The 22,981-nt window shown below is 42.9% G+C and overlaps 3 long non-coding RNA genes across 3 annotated transcripts; all 3 read right to left on the bottom strand.

The window, feature by feature from the left end:
- Window positions 1-936: 936 nt before the first annotated feature.
- On the bottom strand, window positions 937-2,909 carry LOC144898328 (uncharacterized). The gene is made up of 2 exons (XR_013627232.1): window positions 2,096-2,909; window positions 937-2,026 (listed from the first exon to the last, which is right to left on the bottom strand). It is a non-coding gene; the product is annotated as an uncharacterized LOC144898328 (long non-coding RNA).
- A 2,878-nt stretch (window positions 2,910-5,787) lies between these two features.
- On the bottom strand, window positions 5,788-6,842 carry LOC144898327 (uncharacterized). The gene is made up of 3 exons (XR_013627231.1): window positions 6,642-6,842; window positions 6,453-6,565; window positions 5,788-6,342 (listed from the first exon to the last, which is right to left on the bottom strand). It is a non-coding gene; the product is annotated as an uncharacterized LOC144898327 (long non-coding RNA).
- Window positions 6,843-20,326: 13,484 nt separating this feature from the next.
- LOC144898326 (uncharacterized) lies at window positions 20,327-21,019 on the bottom strand. Its single transcript, XR_013627230.1, has 3 exons — window positions 20,949-21,019; window positions 20,783-20,834; window positions 20,327-20,384 (listed from the first exon to the last, which is right to left on the bottom strand). It is a non-coding gene; the product is annotated as an uncharacterized LOC144898326 (long non-coding RNA).
- Between the last annotated feature and the right edge of the window lie 1,962 nt (window positions 21,020-22,981).

Genomic DNA, 22,981 nt, shown 5'->3' with positions numbered 1-22,981 from the left:
GGCTGGCCCTTTAAGCTGGCCCTCTAAGGCTGGCCCTTTAAGGCTGGCCCTTTAAGGCTTGCCCTTTAAGGCTGGCCCTTTAAGCTGGCCCTTTAAGGCTGGCCCTTTAAGCTGGCCCTTTAAGGCTGGCCCTTTAAGGCTTGCCCTTTAAGGCTGGCCCTTTAAGCTGGCCCTTTAAGGCTGGCCCTTTAAGCTGGCCCTTTAAGGCTGGCCCTTTAAGGCTGGCCCTTTAAGCTGGCCCTTTAAGGCTGGCCCTTTAAGCTGGCCCTTTAAGGCTGGCCCTTTAAGGCTGGCCCTTTAAGCTGGCCCCTTAAGGCTGGCCCTTTAAGCTGGCCCTCTAAGGCTGGCCCTTTAAGCTGGCCCTCTAAGGCTGGCCCTCTAAGGCTGGCCCTTTAAGGCTTGCCCTTTAAGGCTGGCCCTCTAAGGCTGGCCCTTTAAGCTGGCCCTATAAGGCTGGCCCTTTAAGCTGGCCCTTTAAAGCTGACCCTCTAAGGCTGGCCCTTTAAGCTGGGCCTTTAAGGCTGGCCCTTTAAGGCTGGCCCTTTAAGGCTGGCCCTCTAAGGCTGGCCCTTTCAGGCCAGAAACATGTAGCAACATGTCAGTCCACTTTACAAAATTTACCGGTAAATAATCCAACACTTATACATCCAATTCAAGATGGCCATCCTTCATAGTTGCAGTAAAAGTTCACTATTGGCATTCATCCCACTCTACTGTCTAGCAATGTGTTTAGCAGTTGAAATATGCATGTGCTGGAAATGGTGTGTTCCTAACGTCCGAGTGTACTCGGAAGATGAAAACTTGAGCTTCGTTGTCCTTCACATTGTCCCGGAACACATTGGGAGCGTTGTCTCCGTCAAAGGCAATATTAGCGACATCTGGTGGAAGAAGGAAGGCAAAGCAATCTCGCTACAACGAGTGAAAGACAGATCGCCATTACAAACAAAAATGCTTTAATTAGTTCATGTCATTAACAGTTCAATTGCTTGGTGGTCATTATATGCACAAGTTAGCGCCAAAATAACCAGTCCGTTTCAATGCGCGCTGTGACATAAGATGCTCATGACGTCAGCGGTCACGTGATGAAATGGTCACCATTTGGAAGCAGTGTGACTCAGGAAGACTTGACACACTTCGAGGCTTCGGGCTCATTTCACCATCTCTACTAAAAACAAATAGTTGATGGAAAAGCAGAAATCATGAAAATAATGCGTGTAACATCTATTCGCCTTCTTACAGTGTGCATGTTCATCGTTTCGTCGCATGCTTGAGCTTCATGGCCAATTTTTACACGGATTTACGCACCACATTTCCCAAAACGGTGGAAACTTTGGGTCTTGGGAGTTAACTCGGAGTTATGAGGGTGTTAGCGGAGCAATGCTGTCACCTAGTGGCGTTATGGCAGTACTGCAGTGATTTCAAATTGTCACTTTGTTCCAACGATTGAGGGAAGGTTGTCATGTAGCTATGATACCTATTAAGTATCCTCCCTGCTGCGTTAGGAACCTTGGGGGCTGGTCTACAATTGGGTGTGGAGGGGGTGAGGGGTTTCCTTGGGGCTACTCCTTTGCCCTCGGCATGGTTCTGGCTCGGTCACCCTTCTATTTTAACCGCACTAGATACAGGCACGGGACCCACCATAGCCCAGCTGTCCTCCACCTTGAACTACTTGACCAACCCATATATTCATACCGTATATAAACCACATAGAGGCCAGCCCTTTGGAGTGGGTCTCTTTAGTTGACTTATTTTTTATTGCATAATATACACAATGCCATTTCATCACACACATGGGTGAGGCGGGCTTGGCTGGGGTTCCAAGCAGCAATTGAAGACAAGGACAATCCTCCATGTCCAAAGCAGGGATGTCAGAGAGCGGGCGGCAGCAAAGATACGTCCAACAGTTGAGAGTCAGTGAAAGGGCTGCTGGAGTACACGACATCCTCGTCTGAGTTTGCAGCAGAGTCGTACAGCATGGGGTCCACGTCGAGATCCAAATGAGTCTCTAGGATGTCATCGCTCAGTCCTGAACCAACCACAAGAAAGACAGAGGAAGCAAAGTGCACAGTACGGGTCAAAGGTCACAACAACTAACCTTACATGAGACGTCAACACACGTTTGTCTCCATGAAGGTACAGTGCATCCGGAAAGTATTCACAGCGCTTCACTTTTTCTACATTTTGTCATGTTACATTCATGTTTTGAATATATTAAAAATAGAAAACCAAAAAAATCACATTTACATAAGTATTCACAGATCTTTCTACAGCTCAATTGGAGTCCACCTGCAGTAAATTCAGTTGATTGGACATGATTTGGAAATACAATAACTGTCTATATAAGGTCCCACAGTTGACTGTGCATGTCAGAGCACAAACGCCAAGCATGAAGTCAAAAGAACTGTCTGTAGACCTGCGAGACAGGATTGTCTTGAGGCACAAATCTGGGGAAGGATACAGAAACATTTCTGCTGCTTTGAAGGTCCCAATGAGCACAGTGGCCCCCATTATTCGACTAGTCAGGATAGAAGGAAAAATGAATGCAGCAATATATAGAGATATCCTGGATGAAAATATTGTGGGACCTTATATAGACAGTTATTATATTTTCCAAATCATGTCCAATCAACTGAATTTACTGCAGGTGGACTCCAATTACGCTGTAGAAAGATCTCAAGGATGATCAGTGGAAAAAAGATGCACCTGAGCTCAATTTTGAGCTTCATGGCAAAGGCTGTGACTACTTATGTAAATGTGATTTTTTGTTTTCTATTTTTAATAAATTCAAAAAAGTAAAAAAAATACTTTTTCACATTGTCATAATGGAGTATTTTGAGGTAAGAGATTAAATTAATACAATTGGGAATGAGGCTGTAACATGACAAAATGTGGAAAAAGTGAAGCGCTGTGAATACTTTCCGGATGTACTGTATGTGCCCTGGGATTGGCTGGCCACCGGTCCAGGGTGTACCCCGCCTCTCGCCCCAAATCAGGCTCCAGCATACCCCCACCCTAGTGAGGATAAGAGACATAGAAAATGAATGAATAACTAAACCATGTTGGTGTCATTCAACAGCTGTACTGTAATCTTACCTTGTCTAAGCTGTTGGGACCAAATTCTTGAGCGTCAACATCCTTCAGTATTCTGTTAAATGGATGGTCAAATTTATATCTGGCCCTAACGAGCCCTAGCCAGCCCTAAAGAGCCCTGGCCCCAACTCGCCCTAGCCAGCCCTGGCCCCAACTCGCCCTAGCCAGCCCTGGCCCCAACTCGCCCTAGCCCCAACTCGCCCTAGCCAGCCCTGGCCCCAACTCGCCCTAACTCGCCCTAGCCAGCCCTAAAGAGCCCTGGCCCCAACTCGCCCTAGCCAGCCCTGGCCCCAACTCGCCCTAGCCAGCCCTAACTCGGCCCTAAAACCCTCCTCCAACCATAGCCCTAAAACCCTAACCCAAACATTCAAACGAGATCTATGTTGACTACTTACCCAACGGCGCAGCGCAGACTACTCATGTTTCCTTCGGTTAGCTGGTCCGTTGATACCACCATTCTCTGCCAGTCTGTCTTCTTCCTCTTTTGTTTCAACGCTCCAAGGCGTATTACTGCCCTCCACAGGTTGGGCACAAGTGTAAGAAGGCTGGGGGGGCTGGGGCGAGGGAGTGGGGGGCTGGGGTGTGGGACGGGGGAGGCTGGGCCTAAATGTAGAAGGCTGGGGGGCTCGGGGACTGGGGTGTGGAAGGCTGGGCCCAAATGAGGAAGGCAGGGGGTGAGGGAGGGGGGAGGCTGCTATTTCTACTTGCTATGTACTGCCAACTAGGGGTCACTTTAAAGTAATGCTATTCTACTCGGTAAATACCACCATCTCGTGGTCACTTTAATGGACTGCTGCTTCCAACAATGCAATCTCAATGGGCGACGTTTTTCGCCAGTAACTCCCCAACGAAAGGTCGTATAAACATAGAACCGACTTCTGCCTACACAAATTCAGCTGCAAGCTTTCCGTTGAGACCCCCAAGCCAAACAAACTTGGGTGCCCTCATTCCATCCCAAGACCTGCAAAACATCCTTACCGCCAAAGGACAAAACCCCTGAGACTCCAGCGCTACCCCCTGGGTCAGCACCCAGCGCAAACGCACGAGGAAAGAGAAAAACCTTGACCAAGGTCAGCCACCGGGAGAGGAATCCGGCGATTACGGTGACCAGCTGTCCCTGCTCTTGGATCTGATGGCGCGAGGGGAATCGGTTCCCCCCACTCCCCCACCAACCCGGGCCACAGAGGCCCTTCGGCGTTGGGAGTCAGAATTCGCTTTCTGTTGAGAACCCTAAGAAATTGAAAAATAGAATCCAGGAATCTGAACCTGTAAAACCTGTAAAACCTCATCCCAAGACCTGCAAAACATGCTTACCGCCGAAGGACAAAACCCCTGAGACTCCAGCGCTACCGCACGAGTAAAGAGAAAAACCTCGACCAAGGTCAGCCACCGGGAGAGGAATCCGACCATTACGGTGACCAGCTGTCCCTGCTCTTGGATCTGATGGCGCGAGGGGAATTGGTTCCCCCCACTCCCCCACCAACCCGGGCCACAGAGGCCCTTCGGCGTTGGGAGTCAGAATTCGCTTTCCGTTGAGAACCCTAAGAAAGTGAAACCTGTGAAACCTGTGAAACCTGTGAAACCTGTGAAACCTGTGAAACCTGTGAAACCTGTGAAACCTGTAAAACCTGTAAAACCTGTAAAACCTGTAAAACCTGTAAAACCTGTAAAACCTGTAAAACCTGTAAAACCTGTAAAACCTGTAAAACCTGTAAAACCTGTAAAACCTGTAAAACCTGTAAAACCTGTAAAACCTGTAAAACCTGTAAAACCTGTAAAACCTGTAAAACCTGTAAAACCTGTAAAACCTGTAAAACCTGTAAAACCTGTAAAACCTGTAAAACCTGTAAAACCTGTAAAACCTGTAAAACCTGTAAAACCTGTAAAACCTGTAAAACCTGTAAAACCTGTAAAACCTGTAAAACCTGTAAAACCTGTAAAACCTGTAAAACCTGTAAAACCTGTAAAACCTGTAAAACCTGTAAAACCTGTAAAACCTGTAAAACCTGTAAAACCTGTAAAACCTGTAAAACCTGTAAAACCTGTAAAACCTGTAAAACCTGTAAAACCTGTAAAACCTGTAAAACCTGTAAAACCTGTAAAACCTGTAAAACCTGTAAAACCTGTAAAACCTGTAAAACCTGCAAAACCTGCAAAACCTGCAAAACCTTATCCCAAGACCTGCAAAACATCCTTACCACCGAAGGACAAAACCCCTGAGACTCCAGCGCTACCGCACGAGTAAAGAGAAAAACCTCGACCAAGGTCAGCCACCGGGAGAGGAATCCGACGATTACGGTGACCAGCTGTCCCTGCTCTTGGATCTGATGGCGCGAGGGGAATCGGTTCCCCCCACTCCCCCACCAACCCAGGCCACAGAGGCCCTTCGGCGTTGGGAGTCAGAATTCGCTTTCCGTTGAGAACCCTAAGAAATTGAAAAATAGAATCCAGGAATATGAACCCTGTGAACCCTGTAAAACCTGTAAAACCTGTAAATCCTCATCCCAAGACCTGCAAAACATCCTTACCGCCGAAGGACAAAACCCCTGAGACTCCAGCGCTACCGCACGAGGAAAGAGAAAAACCTCGACCAAGGTCAGCCACCGGGAGAGGAATCCGACAATTACAGTGACCAGCTGTCCCTGCTCTTGGATCTGATGGCGCGAGGGGAATCGGTTCCCCCCACTCCCCCACCAACCCAGGCCACAGAGGCCCTTCGGCATTGGGAGTCAGAATTCGCTTTCCGTTGAGAACCCTAGAGAAATTGAAAAATAGAATCCAGGAATATGAACCTGAATATGAACCGACATTGCTTCAAACAATATTATGTGTGTTAGCCTGTTAAACTATTCAATCTGCAACATTTTACACACACACTGAATGTTGAACCTGAATTTGCCAACAAATAGTTTAACGTCTGTCACCCCCTTGTGACAGCTCTTAGTTTTCCTCAGTTCCTCGTTCATGCCCTTGTTTTGTATTTCCTTCCTGTGTTGCTCTGCTGTGTTTTCAGTTGATGTCCATTATCTCCCGCACCTGTTTCTCATTATTTGTGATGCCTATTTGGTTCAGGTGCGCGCTCCTTTCTTTGTTGGGTCATTGATGTTGTTTTCTCTGTTGAACATGCTAGTGCGTTGGTCTGCTGCATAGTATCAACAATAAATGCCTTTTTACCTGCTATTGGGTCCTCATCTCTGCATCCTGGGGTCGTGCCGTAAAGCTCCCAAGCCGGAACGTGACAACCTCTCTGTGCTAACCACAAAAAAGAAAAATAATTATCTAACCAGATCATTTAACTTTGAGACAGACAACATGTGGTGCTAAAGTTAGCTTTCTGCTTGTTTAAAGCATCGGCAGCTTACCGGAGCAAAGGTAGCTTAACACACAGCCAGTGCAATCCTAGCCTCAAGAGGCTGACACTGCACTTCCTGCAAGCCCTCCAAAATGCACGCCAGGTCCTCAACAACCAACCCCGCTGCAAATTAAAACAACCATGGCTGCGGTCACATGATGCACCGTCACCGGTACACGCCCAGTAATTTTATGCCTACCTTTCACATACGCTGCTGATGGCACGACAGACCAGAGCCCGCCACCGGAGCGCGCCAACACAGCCTCGACAGGTGAACAGCAAGGAACAATGAGCGCCCCGGTGACGCCAAGACCCATCAATAACCCTGGCACCGCCTCGCAATCGAGCCCCAACAGCTGATGCCAATTCAGGTGGAAGCGCAACAACGCTCAACCTACCAAAAATGCTGCACATGTAATTCATGTGGCAGCAAGAATATCTGTATTCATTAGTGCAGTTCATTAGTGGAGTGGAGTATTTTGAGGTAAGAGATTAAATTAATACAATTTGGAATGAGGCTGTAACTTGACAAAATGTGGAAAAAGTGAAGCGCTGTGAATACTTTCCGGATGCACTGTATGTGCCCTGGGATTGGCTGGCCACCGGTCCAGGGTGTACCCCGCCTCTCGCCCCAAATCAGGCTCCAGCATACCCCAACCCTAGTGAGGATAAGACATAGAAAAGAGTTTCTACCGGAGTGTCCACCAAACTTGACCTAAGAACCCAATGTAGCATGAAAACCAAATAAGACCTGAGACTAGTGTGCTTGGATATACGCAGCGCTCACTTTTGAATCACATCTGCCTCCCGTTTCTGCTGCTCAGTCGAGCGGTCGGAGTCTTTGGAAGTGAATTTAGCCTCATGATCACCACGAGGACATTTGCTCGGAATCAGCATCTGCAACAATTGCATGTGAAGTCTGGTGCGAGTTAAGACTAGAATGAGAGATCGCCTACCTTGAGTTCAGCTCGAAGAAGAATCTGACTCTCTGGGGAGGCGCCATCCAGATGGAACCACTGATCCAGGACCAGTTCTGGTTCCGAGAGCAGCTCTCTGATTGGGACGACTAAGGAACCCATGGGCAACGTCCAGCTGTGAGAGAGCTGGAGAAACAAAGTGTAAAGGTAGTAATACAAGTCAAGTTTGTTGATATCACATGGTGGAAATACTAAAAATAATATTGTTAACTTACCTTGACAACAACATTCTCTTCTCTAGGGTCATAAACCAGGAAGCAGAACGCCTCATTCCACTGAGGTGATGTCGTGCGATCACACACCTACAGCAAAGATGGACGTGTTAGTCCCGGATGCCAATACCCTGGTTATTATTTGGCTAGTTGCCACGCTTAGTAGTCTCACAGTAGTTTTGTGGGATGTTTTTCCAAGAAGCATATCCGCTCCCACTTTTGGCTCTTTTCCACTCTTTTCCACCTGTTGACACGCCACATGGGTCATAATAAAACACAGATCATGCCTCCTCAGTACCTCCTCGACTCACTTACTGGTAAACCATCTGCTTGTTCGATGAAGACAAACAAAAGTCCCACAGATGGAACGGCTTTGTTCTGGTAGGACTGCCTGGAGTAGAACTTGAGAATCTGAAGAGAATGGTTCGATATTAGTATTTTTTATAGTTGAATGAAGCATTAGTACGCTTTTTCTTCTTCTGGAAGCACCCCCCTTATCCAGTTGGTCTGCCTCCGAGGCTGTTGGAAGCCATTCCAGGATCAGGTGAACGCGACCTGACTTGACATCACTGAGCGTGTACTGATACACTGATACATAAAACACACACAATCCTTTGAATGCTTGAACAATTCAATGACAATAATATAAGCCGTTTCCATACCTGATCCGTGTACTGAGAATCAATTATGTCCTTCAGTTTGACCTTCAGCCTGCATGTTGAGAAACATGACAATTATTTCAACCACTTGATAATGGAATGGATTTCTTTTCTCTAATTCATGTTTATTTTTATTTATTTACACTGCAATATTTGATATTTATACATATATATTTAATATCATTTGCGTTCTACATGAATGTTCTAAATGATTCCAACCATATCAAATTCTACAACCTGTCTTTAATATACTGTAAGTGTGTGACATAATTTTTCTTGTGAATCGGACAATAAAGTGTAGATAAAGGAGGATGGCGGTGCTCTTCTCAATACTGGCATCGCTGCGCTGGAGGTAGTAAGCAGTATTATCAAGCAGTTGCAGTATGTGACAGTATCGATAATAACAACACTACTAATGTGTACTGGAAGCAGTACCTTCCCATAAAGTCATCCTTCATGTCCATGTCTTTATCAAACACCTCCAGATGTAACCTGATGGAGCAACAAAACTCATCATTTATCATCTGGTACATGTATTCATAATGTGACGAGTTGCTACTTTACTGTGGCCAGCAAGCTTTCTACAAATGGATTAAGGATTAAATATTCTAAAACAAAAGATGCAGATTGGGCATTGATACTTTTATGTTGAAAGAACTCAATTGTACATCAATAACTCCTGTAACCACAAATCTCACTCTCTCAATTTCTGCGGCAGTTTTTCCTTGTGTATGGAAGGCATCAGCTGTCATTCAATATATAAGAACGTAGATCCTTGTCCGTTTCCAATTTCAAACCAATCTTCGACTTGAAAAAAGGTTTTGACACTGTAAAGCATAGAATAACCTAAACCATGTTGGTGTCATTCAACAGCTGTACTGTAATCTTACCTTGTCTAAGCTGTTGGGACCAAATTCTTGAGCGTCAACATCCTTCAGTATTCTGTTAAATGGATGGAGAATGCTGCACATGTAATTCATGTGGCAGCCAGAATATCTGTATTCATTAGTGCAGTCCAAAAAAGGAAAAGCAAGGCGATGGGGGCAGAAGGCATACCATGGAGCAGTCCAGAGACAAAAGAACTCCCAAAATCAGCTGGAGGAGGTCGCGGTCCACTGGGCAGTACACTGAAAAAAAATTTGGAGTGCCATTTACTTGAGAAAAGCTAGGTAACAATTTGCACGCACAATTCCCAAGCAACTTTTCCTTGGGAAATACTCTGGTCAAATTTACTTTTTTTGAATGAAAAAGGTACTCTTTGCTAGTAAATTTGACCCCAAACTACCTTTGAATCTACTTCAAAATCCATATAAATGTACTCGCTTTTCAGGATTGTTTAACTAGTTTTCCCTGACTTTATTTGGAGCAAATTATAAGTAATATTTACATGATTTAAGCTACCACCTACACCACTTTTCTAATATGATTGTGTAGTATTTTTTTTAAGATGGCCTTCTTTGAATGAAATGATCTTAACACATCTTCTACAAAACATTATTTCAAACCAGAACAGCTTCACTGCATTTGTACTAAAGCTGTATTTACTTCCAGATGGCGGTGCACAAAAACACAACACAGCCACAGGTTGAGGCACCTGTGAAATTAATTCAACATTTCATAACTAAACCAAAGACCTGGGATTTATTCCCTTAATTGGGAATCGTATTATTAGAATGATTATTTTTGACTTCCACTTTCCTCATGCAGGTATGGACTTCCCACACTAGTGTGCCAGTCGCCTCCTTCTGGACGTTTGGTGTCTACTATACACTCAGTTGGAGTCCACCTGCAGTAAATTCAGTTGATTGGACATGATTTGGAAATATAATAACTGTCTATATAAGGTCCCACAGTTGACTGTGCATGTCAGAGCACAAACGCCAAGCATGAAGTCAAAAGAACTGTCTGTAGACCAGCGAGACAGGATTGTCTTGAGGCACAAATCTGGGGAAGGATACAGAAACACTTCAGCTGCTTTGAAGGTCCCAATGAGCACAGTGGCCTCCATCCCTACAGTGAAGCATGGTGGTGGCAGCATCATGCAGCAGCAGCAGGAACTGGCAGACTAGTCAGGATAGAAGGAAAAATGAATGCAACAATATATAGAGATATCCTGGATGAAAATATTGCTGCATTCATTTTTCCTTCTATCCTGGCTAGTCGAATAATGGGGGCCACTGTGCTCATTGGGACCTTCAAAGCAGCAGAAATGTTTCTGTATCCTTCCCCAGATTTGTGCCTCAAGACAATCCTGTCTCGCAGGTCTACAGACAGTTCTTTTGACTTCATGCTTGGCGTTTGTGCTCTGACATGCACAGTCAACTGTGGGACCTTATATAGACAGTTATTATCTCAAGGATGATCAGTGGAAAAAAGATGCACCTGAGCTCAATTTTGAGCTTCATGGCAAAGGCTGTGAATACTTATGTAAATGTGATTTTTTTGTTTTCTATTTTTAATAAATTCAAAAAAGTAAAAAAAAAAACTTTTTCACATTGTCATAATGGAGTATTTTGTGTAGAATTTTGAGGTAAGAGATTAAATTAATACAATTGGGAATGAGGCTGTAACTTGACAAAATGTGGAAAAAGTGAAGCGCTGTGAATACTTTCCGGATGTACTGTATGTGCCCTGGGATTGGCTGGCCACCGGTCCAGGGTGTACCCCGCCTCTCGCCCCAAATCAGGCTCCAGCATACCCCCACCCTAGTGAGGATAAGAGACATAGAAAATGAATGAATAACTAAACCATGTTGGTGTCATTCAACAGCTGTACTGTAATCTTACCTTGTCTAAGCTGTTGGGACCAAATTCTTGAGCGTCAACATCCTTCAGTATTCTGTTAAATGGATGGAGAATGCTGCACATGTAATTCATGTGGCAGCCAGAATATCTGTATTCATTAGTGCAGTCCAAAAAAGGAAAAGCAAGGCGATAGGGGCAGAAGGCATACCATGGAGCAGTCCAGAGACAAAAGAACTCCCAAAAACAGCTGGAGGAGGTCGCGGTCCACTGGGCAGTACACTGAAAAAAAATTTGGAGTGCCATTTACTTGAGAAAAGCTAGGTAACAATTTGCACGCACAATTCCCAAGCAACTTTTCCTTGGGAAATACTCTGGTCAAATTTACTTTTTTTGAATGAAAGAGGTACTCTTTGCTAGTAAATTTGACCCCAAACTACCTTTGAATCTACTTCAAAATCCATATAAATGTACTCGCTTTTCAGGATTGTTTAACTAGTTTTCCCTGACTTTATTTGGAGCAAATTATAAGTAATATTTACATGATTTAAGCTACCACCTACACCACTTTTCTAATATGATTGTGTAGTATTTTTTTAAGATGGCCTTCTTTGAATGAAATGATCTTAACACATCTTCTACAAAACATTATTTCAAACCAGAACAGCTTCACTGCATTTGTAGTAAAGCTGTATTTACTTCCAGATGACTGTGCACAAAAACACAACACAGCCACAGGTTGAGGCACCTGTGAAATGAATTCAACATTTCATAACTAAACCAAAGACCTGGGATTTATTCCCTTAATTGGGAATCGTATTATTAGAATGATTATTTTTTGACTTCCACTTTCCTCATGCAGGTATGGACTTCCCACACTAGTGTGCCAGTCGCCTCCTTCTGGACGTTTGGTGTCTACTATACACTCAATTGGAGTCCACCTGCAGTAAATTCAGTTGACTGGACATGATTTGGAAATACAATAACTGTCTATATAAGGTCCCACAGTTGACTGTGCATGTCAGAGCACAAACGCCAAGCATGAAGTCAAAAGAACTGTCTGTAGACCTGCGAGACAGGATTGTCTTGAGGCACAAATCTGGGGAAGGATACAGAAACATTTCTGCTGCTTTGAAGGTCCCAATGAGCACAGTGGCCCCCATTATTCGACCAGCCAGGATAGAAGGAAAAATGAATGCAGCAATATTTTCATCCAGGATATCTCTATATATTGTTGCATTCATTTTTCCTTCTATCCTGACTAGTCTGCCAGTTCCTGCTGCTGAAAAACATCCCCACAGCATGATGCTGCCACCACCATGCTTCACTGTAGGGATGGAGGCCACTGTGCTCATTGGGACCTTCAAAGCAGCAGAAATGTTTCTGTATCCTTCCCCAGATTTGTGCCTCAAGACAATCCTGTCTCGCAGGTCTACAGACAGTTCTTTTGACTTCATGCTTGGCGTTTGTGCTCTGACATGCACAGTCAACTGTGGGACCTTATATAGACAGTTATTATCTCAAGGATGATCAGTGGAAAAAAGATGCACCTGAGCTCAATTTTGAGCTTCATGGCAAAGGCTGTGAATACTTATGTAAATGTGATTTTTTTGTTTTCTATTTTTAATAAATTCAAAAAAGTAAAAAAAAAACTTTTTCACATTGTCATAATGGAGTATTTTGTGTAGAATTTTGAGGTAAGAGATTAAATTAATACAATTGGGAATGAGGCTGTAACTTGACAAAATGTGGAAAAAGTGAAGCGCTGTGAATACTTTCCGGATGCACTGTATGTGCCCTGGGATTGGCTGGCCACCGGTCCAGGGTGTACCCCGCCTCTCGCCCCAAATCAGGCTCCAGCATACCCCAACCCTAGTGAGGATAAGACATAGAAAAGAGTTTCTACCGGAGTGTCCACCAAACTTGACCTAAGAACCCAATGTAGCATGAAAACCAAATAAGACCTGAGACTAGTGTGCTTGGATATACGCAGCGCTCACTTTTGCATCACATCTGCCTCCCGTTTCTGCTGCTCAGTCGAGCGGTCGGAGTCTTTGGAAGTGAATTTAGCCTCATGATCACCACGAGGACATTTGCTCGGAATCAGCATCTGCAACAATTGCATGTGAAGTCTGGTGCGAGTTAAGACTAGAATGAGAGATCGCCTACCTTGAGTTCAGCTCGAAGAAGAATCTGACTCTCTGGGGAGGCGCCATCCAGATGGAACCACTGATCCAGGACCAGTTCTGGTTCCGAGAGCAGCTCTCTGATTGGGACGACTAAGGAACCCATGGGCAACGTCCAGCTGTGAGAGAGCTGGAGAAACAAAGTGTAAAGGTAGTAATACAAGTCAAGTTTGTTGATATCACATGGTGGAAATACTAAAAATAATATTGTTAACTTACCTTGACAACAACATTCTCTTCTCTAGGGTCATAAACCAGGAAGCAGAACGCCTCATTCCACTGAGGTGATGTCGTGCGATCACACACCTACAGCAAAGATGGACGTGTTAGTCCCGGATGCCAATACCCTGGTTATTATTTGGCTAGTTGCCACGCTTAGTAGTCTCACAGTAGTTTTGTGGGATGTTTTTCCAAGAAGCATATCCGCTCCCACTTTTGGCTCTTTTCCACTCTTTTCCACCTGTTGACACGCCACATGGGTCATAATAAAACACAGATCATGCCTCCTCAGTACCTCCTCGACTCACTTACTGGTAAACCATCTGCTTGTTCGATGAAGACAAACAAAAGTCCCACAGATGGAACGGCTTTGTTCTGGTAGGACTGCCTGGAGTAGAACTTGAGAATCTGAAGAGAATGGTTCGATATTAGTATTTTTTATAGTTGAATGAAGCATTAGTACGCTTTTTCTTCTTCTGGAAGCACCCCCCTTATCCAGTTGGTCTGCCTCCGAGGCTGTTGGAAGCCATTCCAGGATCAGGTGAACGCGACCTGACTTGACATCACTGAGCGTGTACTGATACACTGATACATAAAACACACACAATCCTTTGAATGCTTGAACAATTCAATGACAATAATATAAGCCGTTTCCATACCTGATCCGTGTACTGAGAATCAATTATGTCCTTCAGTTTGACCTTCAGCCTGCATGTTGAGAAACATGACAATTATTTCAACCACTTGATAATGGAATGGATTTCTTTTCTCTAATTCATGTTTATTTTTATTTATTTACACTGCAATATTTGATATTTATACATATATATTTAATATCATTTGCGTTCTACATGAATGTTCTAAATGATTCCAACCATATCAAATTCTACAACCTGTCTTTAATATACTGTAAGTGTGTGACATAATTTTTCTTGTGAATCGGACAATAAAGTGTAGATAAAGGAGGATGGCGGTGCTCTTCTCAATACTGGCATCGCTGCGCTGGAGGTAGTAAGCAGTATTATCAAGCAGTTGCAGTATGTGACAGTATCGATAATAACAACACTACTAATGTGTACTGGAAGCAGTACCTTCCCATAAAGTCATCCTTCATGTCCATGTCTTTATCAAACACCTCCAGATGTAACCTGATGGAGCAACAAAACTCATCATTTATCATCTGGTACATGTATTCATAATGTGACGAGTTGCTACTTTACTGTGGCCAGCAAGCTTTCTACAAATGGATTAAGGATTAAATATTCTAAAACAAAAGATGCAGATTGGGCATTGATACTTTTATGTTGAAAGAACTCAATTGTACATCAATAACTCCTGTAACCACAAATCTCACTCTCTCAATTTCTGCGGCAGTTTTTCCTTGTGTATGGAAGGCATCAGCTGTCATTCAATATATAAGAACGTAGATCCTTGTCCGTTTCCAATTTCAAACCAATCTTCGACTTGAAAAAAGGTTTTGACACTGTAAAGCATAGAATAACCTAAACCATGTTGGTGTCATTCAACAGCTGTACTGTAATCTTACCTTGTCTAAGCTGTTGGGACCAAATTCTTGAGCGTCAACATCCTTCAGTATTCTGTTAAATGGATGGAGAATGCTGCACATGTAATTCATGTGGCAGCCAGAATATCTGTATTCATTAGTGCAGTCCAAAAAAGGAAAAGCAAGGCGATGGGGGCAGAAGGCATACCATGGAGCAGTCCAGAGACAAAAGAACTCCCAAAATCAGCTGGAGGAGGTCGCGGTCCACTGGGCAGTACACTGAAAAAAAATTTGGAGTGCCATTTACTTGAGAAAAGCTAGGTAACAATTTGCACGCACAATTCCCAAGCAACTTTTCCTTGGGAAATACTCTGGTCAAATTTACTTTTTTTGAATGAAAAAGGTACTCTTTGCTAGTAAATTTGACCCCAAACTACCTTTGAATCTACTTCAAAATCCATATAAATGTACTCGCTTTTCAGGATTGTTTAACTAGTTTTCCCTGACTTTATTTGGAGCAAATTATAAGTAATATTTACATGATTTAAGCTACCACCTACACCACTTTTCTAATATGATTGTGTAGTATTTTTTTTAAGATGGCCTTCTTTGAATGAAATGATCTTAACACATCTTCTACAAAACATTATTTCAAACCAGAACAGCTTCACTGCATTTGTACTAAAGCTGTATTTACTTCCAGATGGCGGTGCACAAAAACACAACACAGCCACAGGTTGAGGCACCTGTGAAATTAATTCAACATTTCATAACTAAACCAAAGACCTGGGATTTATTCCCTTAATTGGGAATCGTATTATTAGAATGATTATTTTTGACTTCCACTTTCCTCATGCAGGTATGGACTTCCCACACTAGTGTGCCAGTCGCCTCCTTCTGGACGTTTGGTGTCTACTATACACTCAGTTGGAGTCCACCTGCAGTAAATTCAGTTGATTGGACATGATTTGGAAATATAATAACTGTCTATATAAGGTCCCACAGTTGACTGTGCATGTCAGAGCACAAACGCCAAGCATGAAGTCAAAAGAACTGTCTGTAGACCAGCGAGACAGGATTGTCTTGAGGCACAAATCTGGGGAAGGATACAGAAACACTTCAGCTGCTTTGAAGGTCCCAATGAGCACAGTGGCCTCCATCCCTACAGTGAAGCATGGTGGTGGCAGCATCATGCAGCAGCAGCAGGAACTGGCAGACTAGTCAGGATAGAAGGAAAAATGAATGCAACAATATATAGAGATATCCTGGATGAAAATATTGCTGCATTCATTTTTCCTTCTATCCTGGCTAGTCGAATAATGGGGGCCACTGTGCTCATTGGGACCTTCAAAGCAGCAGAAATGTTTCTGTATCCTTCCCCAGATTTGTGCCTCAAGACAATCCTGTCTCGCAGGTCTACAGACAGTTCTTTTGACTTCATGCTTGGCGTTTGTGCTCTGACATGCACAGTCAACTGTGGGACCTTATATAGACAGTTATTATCTCAAGGATGATCAGTGGAAAAAAGATGCACCTGAGCTCAATTTTGAGCTTCATGGCAAAGGCTGTGAATACTTATGTAAATGTGATTTTTTTGTTTTCTATTTTTAATAAATTCAAAAAAGTAAAAAAAAAAACTTTTTCACATTGTCATAATGGAGTATTTTGTGTAGAATTTTGAGGTAAGAGATTAAATTAATACAATTGGGAATGAGGCTGTAACTTGACAAAATGTGGAAAAAGTGAAGCGCTGTGAATACTTTCCGGATGTACTGTATGTGCCCTGGGATTGGCTGGCCACCGGTCCAGGGTGTACCCCGCCTCTCGCCCCAAATCAGGCTCCAGCATACCCCCACCCTAGTGAGGATAAGAGACATAGAAAATGAATGAATAACTAAACCATGTTGGTGTCATTCAACAGCTGTACTGTAATCTTACCTTGTCTAAGCTGTTGGGACCAAATTCTTGAGCGTCAACATCCTTCAGTATTCTGTTAAATGGATGGAGAATGCTGCACATGTAATTCATGTGGCAGCCAGAATATCTGTATTCATTAGTGCAGTCCAAAAAAGGAAAAGCAAGGCGATAGGGGCAGAAGGCATACCATGGAGCAGTCCAGAGACAAAAGAACTCCCAAAAACAGCTGGAGGAGGTCGCGGTCCACTGGGCAGTACACTGAAAAAAAATTTGGAGTGCCATTTACTTGAGAAAAGCTAGGTAACAATTTGCACGCACAATTCCCAAGCAACTTTTCCTTGGGAAATACTCTGGTCAAATTTACTTTTTTTGAATGAAAGAGGTACTCTTTGCTAGTAAATTTGACCCCAAACTACCTTTGAATCTACTTCAAAATCCATATAAATGTACTCGCTTTTCAGGATTGTTTAACTAGTTTTCCCTGACTTTATTTGGAGCAAATTATAAGTAATATTTACATGATTTAAGCTACCACCTACACCACTTTTCTAATATGATTGTGTAGTATTTTTTTAAGATGGCCTTCTTTGAATGAAATGATCTTAACACATCTTCTACAAAACATTATTTCAAACCAGAACAGCTTCACTGCATTTGTAGTAAAGCTGTATTTACTTCCAGATGACTGTGCACAAAAACACAACACAGCCACAGGTTGAGGCACCTGTGAAATGAATTCAACATTTCATAACTAAACCAAAGACCTGGGATTTATTCCCTTAATTGGGAATCGTATTATTAGAATGATTATTTTTTGACTTCCACTTTCCTCATGCAGGTATGGACTTCCCACACTAGTGTGCCAGTCGCCTCCTTCTGGACGTTTGGTGTCTACTATACACTCAATTGGAGTCCACCTGCAGTAAATTCAGTTGACTGGACATGATTTGGAAATACAATAACTGTCTATATAAGGTCCCACAGTTGACTGTGCATGTCAGAGCACAAACGCCAAGCATGAAGTCAAAAGAACTGTCTGTAGACCTGCGAGACAGGATTGTCTTGAGGCACAAATCTGGGGAAGGATACAGAAACATTTCTGCTGCTTTGAAGGTCCCAATGAGCACAGTGGCCCCCATTATTCGACCAGCCAGGATAGAAGGAAAAATGAATGCAGCAATATTTTCATCCAGGATATCTCTATATATTGTTGCATTCATTTTTCCTTCTATCCTGACTAGTCTGCCAGTTCCTGCTGCTGAAAAACATCCCCACAGCATGATGCTGCCACCACCATGCTTCACTGTAGGGATGGAGGCCACTGTGCTCATTGGGACCTTCAAAGCAGCAGAAATGTTTCTGTATCCTTCCCCAGATTTGTGCCTCAAGACAATCCTGTCTCGCAGGTCTACAGACAGTTCTTTTGACTTCATGCTTGGCGTTTGTGCTCTGACATGCACAGTCAACTGTGGGACCTTATATAGACAGTTATTATCTCAAGGATGATCAGTGGAAAAAAGATGCACCTGAGCTCAATTTTGAGCTTCATGGCAAAGGCTGTGAATACTTATGTAAATGTGATTTTTTTGTTTTCTATTTTTAATAAATTCAAAAAAGTAAAAAAAAAATTTTCACATTGTCATAATGGAGTATTTTGTGTAGAATTTTGAGGTAAGAGATTAAATTAATACAATTGGGAATGAGGCTGTAACTTGACAAAATGTGGAAAAAGTGAAGCGCTGTGAATACTTTCCGGATGCACTGTATGTGCCCTGGGATTGGCTGGCCACCGGTCCAGGGTGTACCCCGCCTCTCGCCCCAAATCAGGCTCCAGCATACCCCAACCCTAGTGAGGATAAGACATAGAAAAGAGTTTCTACCGGAGTGTCCACCAAACTTGACCTAAGAACCCAATGTAGCATGAAAACCAAATAAGACCTGAGACTAGTGTGCTTGGATATACGCAGCGCTCACTTTTGCATCACATCTGCCTCCCGTTTCTGCTGCTCAGTCGAGCGGTCGGAGTCTTTGGAAGTGAATTTAGCCTCATGATCACCACGAGGACATTTGCTCGGAATCAGCATCTGCAACAATTGCATGTGAAGTCTGGTGCGAGTTAAGACTAGAATGAGAGATCGCCTACCTTGAGTTCAGCTCGAAGAAGAATCTGACTCTCTGGGGAGGCGCCATCCAGATGGAACCACTGATCCAGGACCAGTTCTGGTTCCGAGAGCAGCTCTCTGATTGGGACGACTAAGGAACCCATGGGCAACGTCCAGCTGTGAGAGAGCTGGAGAAACAAAGTGTAAAGGTAGTAATACAAGTCAAGTTTGTTGATATCACATGGTGGAAATACTAAAAATAATATTGTTAACTTACCTTGACAACAACATTCTCTTCTCTAGGGTCATAAACCAGGAAGCAGAACGCCTCATTCCACTGAGGTGATGTCGTGCGATCACACACCTACAGCAAAGATGGACGTGTTAGTCCCGGATGCCAATACCCTGGTTATTATTTGGCTAGTTGCCACGCTTAGTAGTCTCACAGTAGTTTTGTGGGATGTTTTTCCAAGAAGCATATCCGCTCCCACTTTTGGCTCTTTTCCACTCTTTTCCACCTGTTGACACGCCACATGGGTCATAATAAAACACAGATCATGCCTCCTCAGTACCTCCTCGACTCACTTACTGGTAAACCATCTGCTTGTTCGATGAAGACAAACAAAAGTCCCACAGATGGAACGGCTTTGTTCTGGTAGGACTGCCTGGAGTAGAACTTGAGAATCTGAAGAGAATGGTTCGATATTAGTATTTTTTATAGTTGAATGAAGCATTAGTACGCTTTTTCTTCTTCTGGAAGCACCCCCCTTATCCAGTTGGTCTGCCTCCGAGGCTGTTGGAAGCCATTCCAGGATCAGGTGAACGCGACCTGACTTGACATCACTGAGCGTGTACTGATACACTGATACATAAAACACACACAATCCTTTGAATGCTTGAACAATTCAATGACAATAATATAAGCCGTTTCCATACCTGATCCGTGTACTGAGAATCAATTATGTCCTTCAGTTTGACCTTCAGCCTGCATGTTGAGAAACATGACAATTATTTCAACCACTTGATAATGGAATGGATTTCTTTTCTCTAATTCATGTTTATTTTTATTTATTTACACTGCAATATTTGATATTTATACATATATATTTAATATCATTTGCGTTCTACATGAATGTTCTAAATGATTCCAACCATATCAAATTCTACAACCTGTCTTTAATATACTGTAAGTGTGTGACATAATTTTTCTTGTGAATCGGACAATAAAGTGTAGATAAAGGAGGATGGCGGTGCTCTTCTCAATACTGGCATCGCTGCGCTGGAGGTAGTAAGCAGTATTATCAAGCAGTTGCAGTATGTGACAGTATCGATAATAACAACACTACTAATGTGTACTGGAAGCAGTACCTTCCCATAAAGTCATCCTTCATGTCCATGTCTTTATCAAACACCTCCAGATGTAACCTGATGGAGCAACAAAACTCATCATTTATCATCTGGTACATGTATTCATAATGTGACGAGTTGCTACTTTACTGTGGCCAGCAAGCTTTCTACAAATGGATTAAGGATTAAATATTCTAAAACAAAAGATGCAGATTGGGCATTGATACTTTTATGTTGAAAGAACTCAATTGTACATCAATAACTCCTGTAACCACAAATCTCACTCTCTCAATTTCTGCGGCAGTTTTTCCTTGTGTATGGAAGGCATCAGCTGTCATTCAATATATAAGAACGTAGATCCTTGTCCGTTTCCAATTTCAAACCAATCTTCGACTTGAAAAAAGGTTTTGACACTGTAAAGCATAGAATAACCTAAACCATGTTGGTGTCATTCAACAGCTGTACTGTAATCTTACCTTGTCTAAGCTGTTGGGACCAAATTCTTGAGCGTCAACATCCTTCAGTATTCTGTTAAATGGATGGAGAATGCTGCACATGTAATTCATGTGGCAGCCAGAATATCTGTATTCATTAGTGCAGTCCAAAAAAGGAAAAGCAAGGCGATGGGGGCAGAAGGCATACCATGGAGCAGTCCAGAGACAAAAGAACTCCCAAAATCAGCTGGAGGAGGTCGCGGTCCACTGGGCAGTACACTGAAAAAAAATTTGGAGTGCCATTTACTTGAGCAAAGCTAGGTAACAATTTGCACGCACAATTCCCAAGCAACTTTTCCTTGGGAAATACTCTGGTCAAATTTACTTTTTTTGAATGAAAAAGGTACTCTTTGCTAGTAAATTTGACCCCAAACTACCTTTGAATCTACTTCAAAATCCATATAAATGTACTCGCTTTTCAGGATTGTTTAACTAGTTTTCCCTGACTTTATTTGGAGCAAATTATAAGTAATATTTACATGATTTAAGCTACCACCTACACCACTTTTCTAATATGATTGTGTAGTATTTTTTTTAAGATGGCCTTCTTTGAATGAAATGATCTTAACACATCTTCTACAAAACATTATTTCAAACCAGAACAGCTTCACTGCATTTGTACTAAAGCTGTATTTACTTCCAGATGGCGGTGCACAAAAACACAACACAGCCACAGGTTGAGGCACCTGTGAAATTAATTCAACATTTCATAACTAAACCAAAGACCTGGGATTTATTCCCTTAATTGGGAATCGTATTATTAGAATGATTATTTTTGACTTCCACTTTCCTCATGCAGGTATGGACTTCCCACACTAGTGTGCCAGTCGCCTCCTTCTGGACGTTTGGTGTCTACTATACACTCAGTTGGAGTCCACCTGCAGTAAATTCAGTTGATTGGACATGATTTGGAAATATAATAACTGTCTATATAAGGTCCCACAGTTGACTGTGCATGTCAGAGCACAAACGCCAAGCATGAAGTCAAAAGAACTGTCTGTAGACCAGCGAGACAGGATTGTCTTGAGGCACAAATCTGGGGAAGGATACAGAAACACTTCAGCTGCTTTGAAGGTCCCAATGAGCACAGTGGCCTCCATCCCTACAGTGAAGCATGGTGGTGGCAGCATCATGCAGCAGCAGCAGGAACTGGCAGACTAGTCAGGATAGAAGGAAAAATGAATGCAACAATATATAGAGATATCCTGGATGAAAATATTGCTGCATTCATTTTTCCTTCTATCCTGGCTAGTCGAATAATGGGGGCCACTGTGCTCATTGGGACCTTCAAAGCAGCAGAAATGTTTCTGTATCCTTCCCCAGATTTGTGCCTCAAGACAATCCTGTCTCGCAGGTCTACAGACAGTTCTTTTGACTTCATGCTTGGCGTTTGTGCTCTGACATGCACAGTCAACTGTGGGACCTTATATAGACAGTTATTATCTCAAGGATGATCAGTGGAAAAAAGATGCACCTGAGCTCAATTTTGAGCTTCATGGCAAAGGCTGTGAATACTTATGTAAATGTGATTTTTGTTTTCTATTTTTAATAAATTCAAAAAAGTAAAAAAAAAACTTTCACATTGTCATAATGGAGTATTTTGTGTAGAATTTTGAGGTAAGAGATTAAATTAATACAATTGGGAATGAGGCTGTAACTTGACAAAATGTGGAAAAAGTGAAGCGCTGTGAATACTTTCCGGATGTACTGTATGTGCCCTGGGATTGGCTGGCCACCGGTCCAGGGTGTACCCCGCCTCTCGCCCCAAATCAGGCTCCAGCATACCCCCACCCTAGTGAGGATAAGAGACATAGAAAATGAATGAATAACTAAACCATGTTGGTGTCATTCAACAGCTGTACTGTAATCTTACCTTGTCTAAGCTGTTGGGACCAAATTCTTGAGCGTCAACATCCTTCAGTATTCTGTTAAATGGATGGAGAATGCTGCACATGTAATTCATGTGGCAGCCAGAATATCTGTATTCATTAGTGCAGTCCAAAAAAGGAAAAGCAAGGCGATAGGGGCAGAAGGCATACCATGGAGCAGTCCAGAGACAAAAGAACTCCCAAAAACAGCTGGAGGAGGTCGCGGTCCACTGGGCAGTACACTGAAAAAAAATTTGGAGTGCCATTTACTTGAGAAAAGCTAGGTAACAATTTGCACGCACAATTCCCAAGC

The sequence above is a fragment of the Doryrhamphus excisus genome, linkage group LG4 (genome assembly GCF_037039965.1).
Source record: "Doryrhamphus excisus strain RoL-2023G ecotype Guam linkage group LG4, RoL_Dexc_Guam_v1.1, whole genome shotgun sequence".
In the NCBI taxonomy this organism is placed as follows: Eukaryota; Metazoa; Chordata; class Actinopteri; order Syngnathiformes; family Syngnathidae; genus Doryrhamphus; species Doryrhamphus excisus.
Note: the sequence above shows the minus strand (reverse complement) of the source record. Positions and strands in the feature narration are given on the sequence as shown.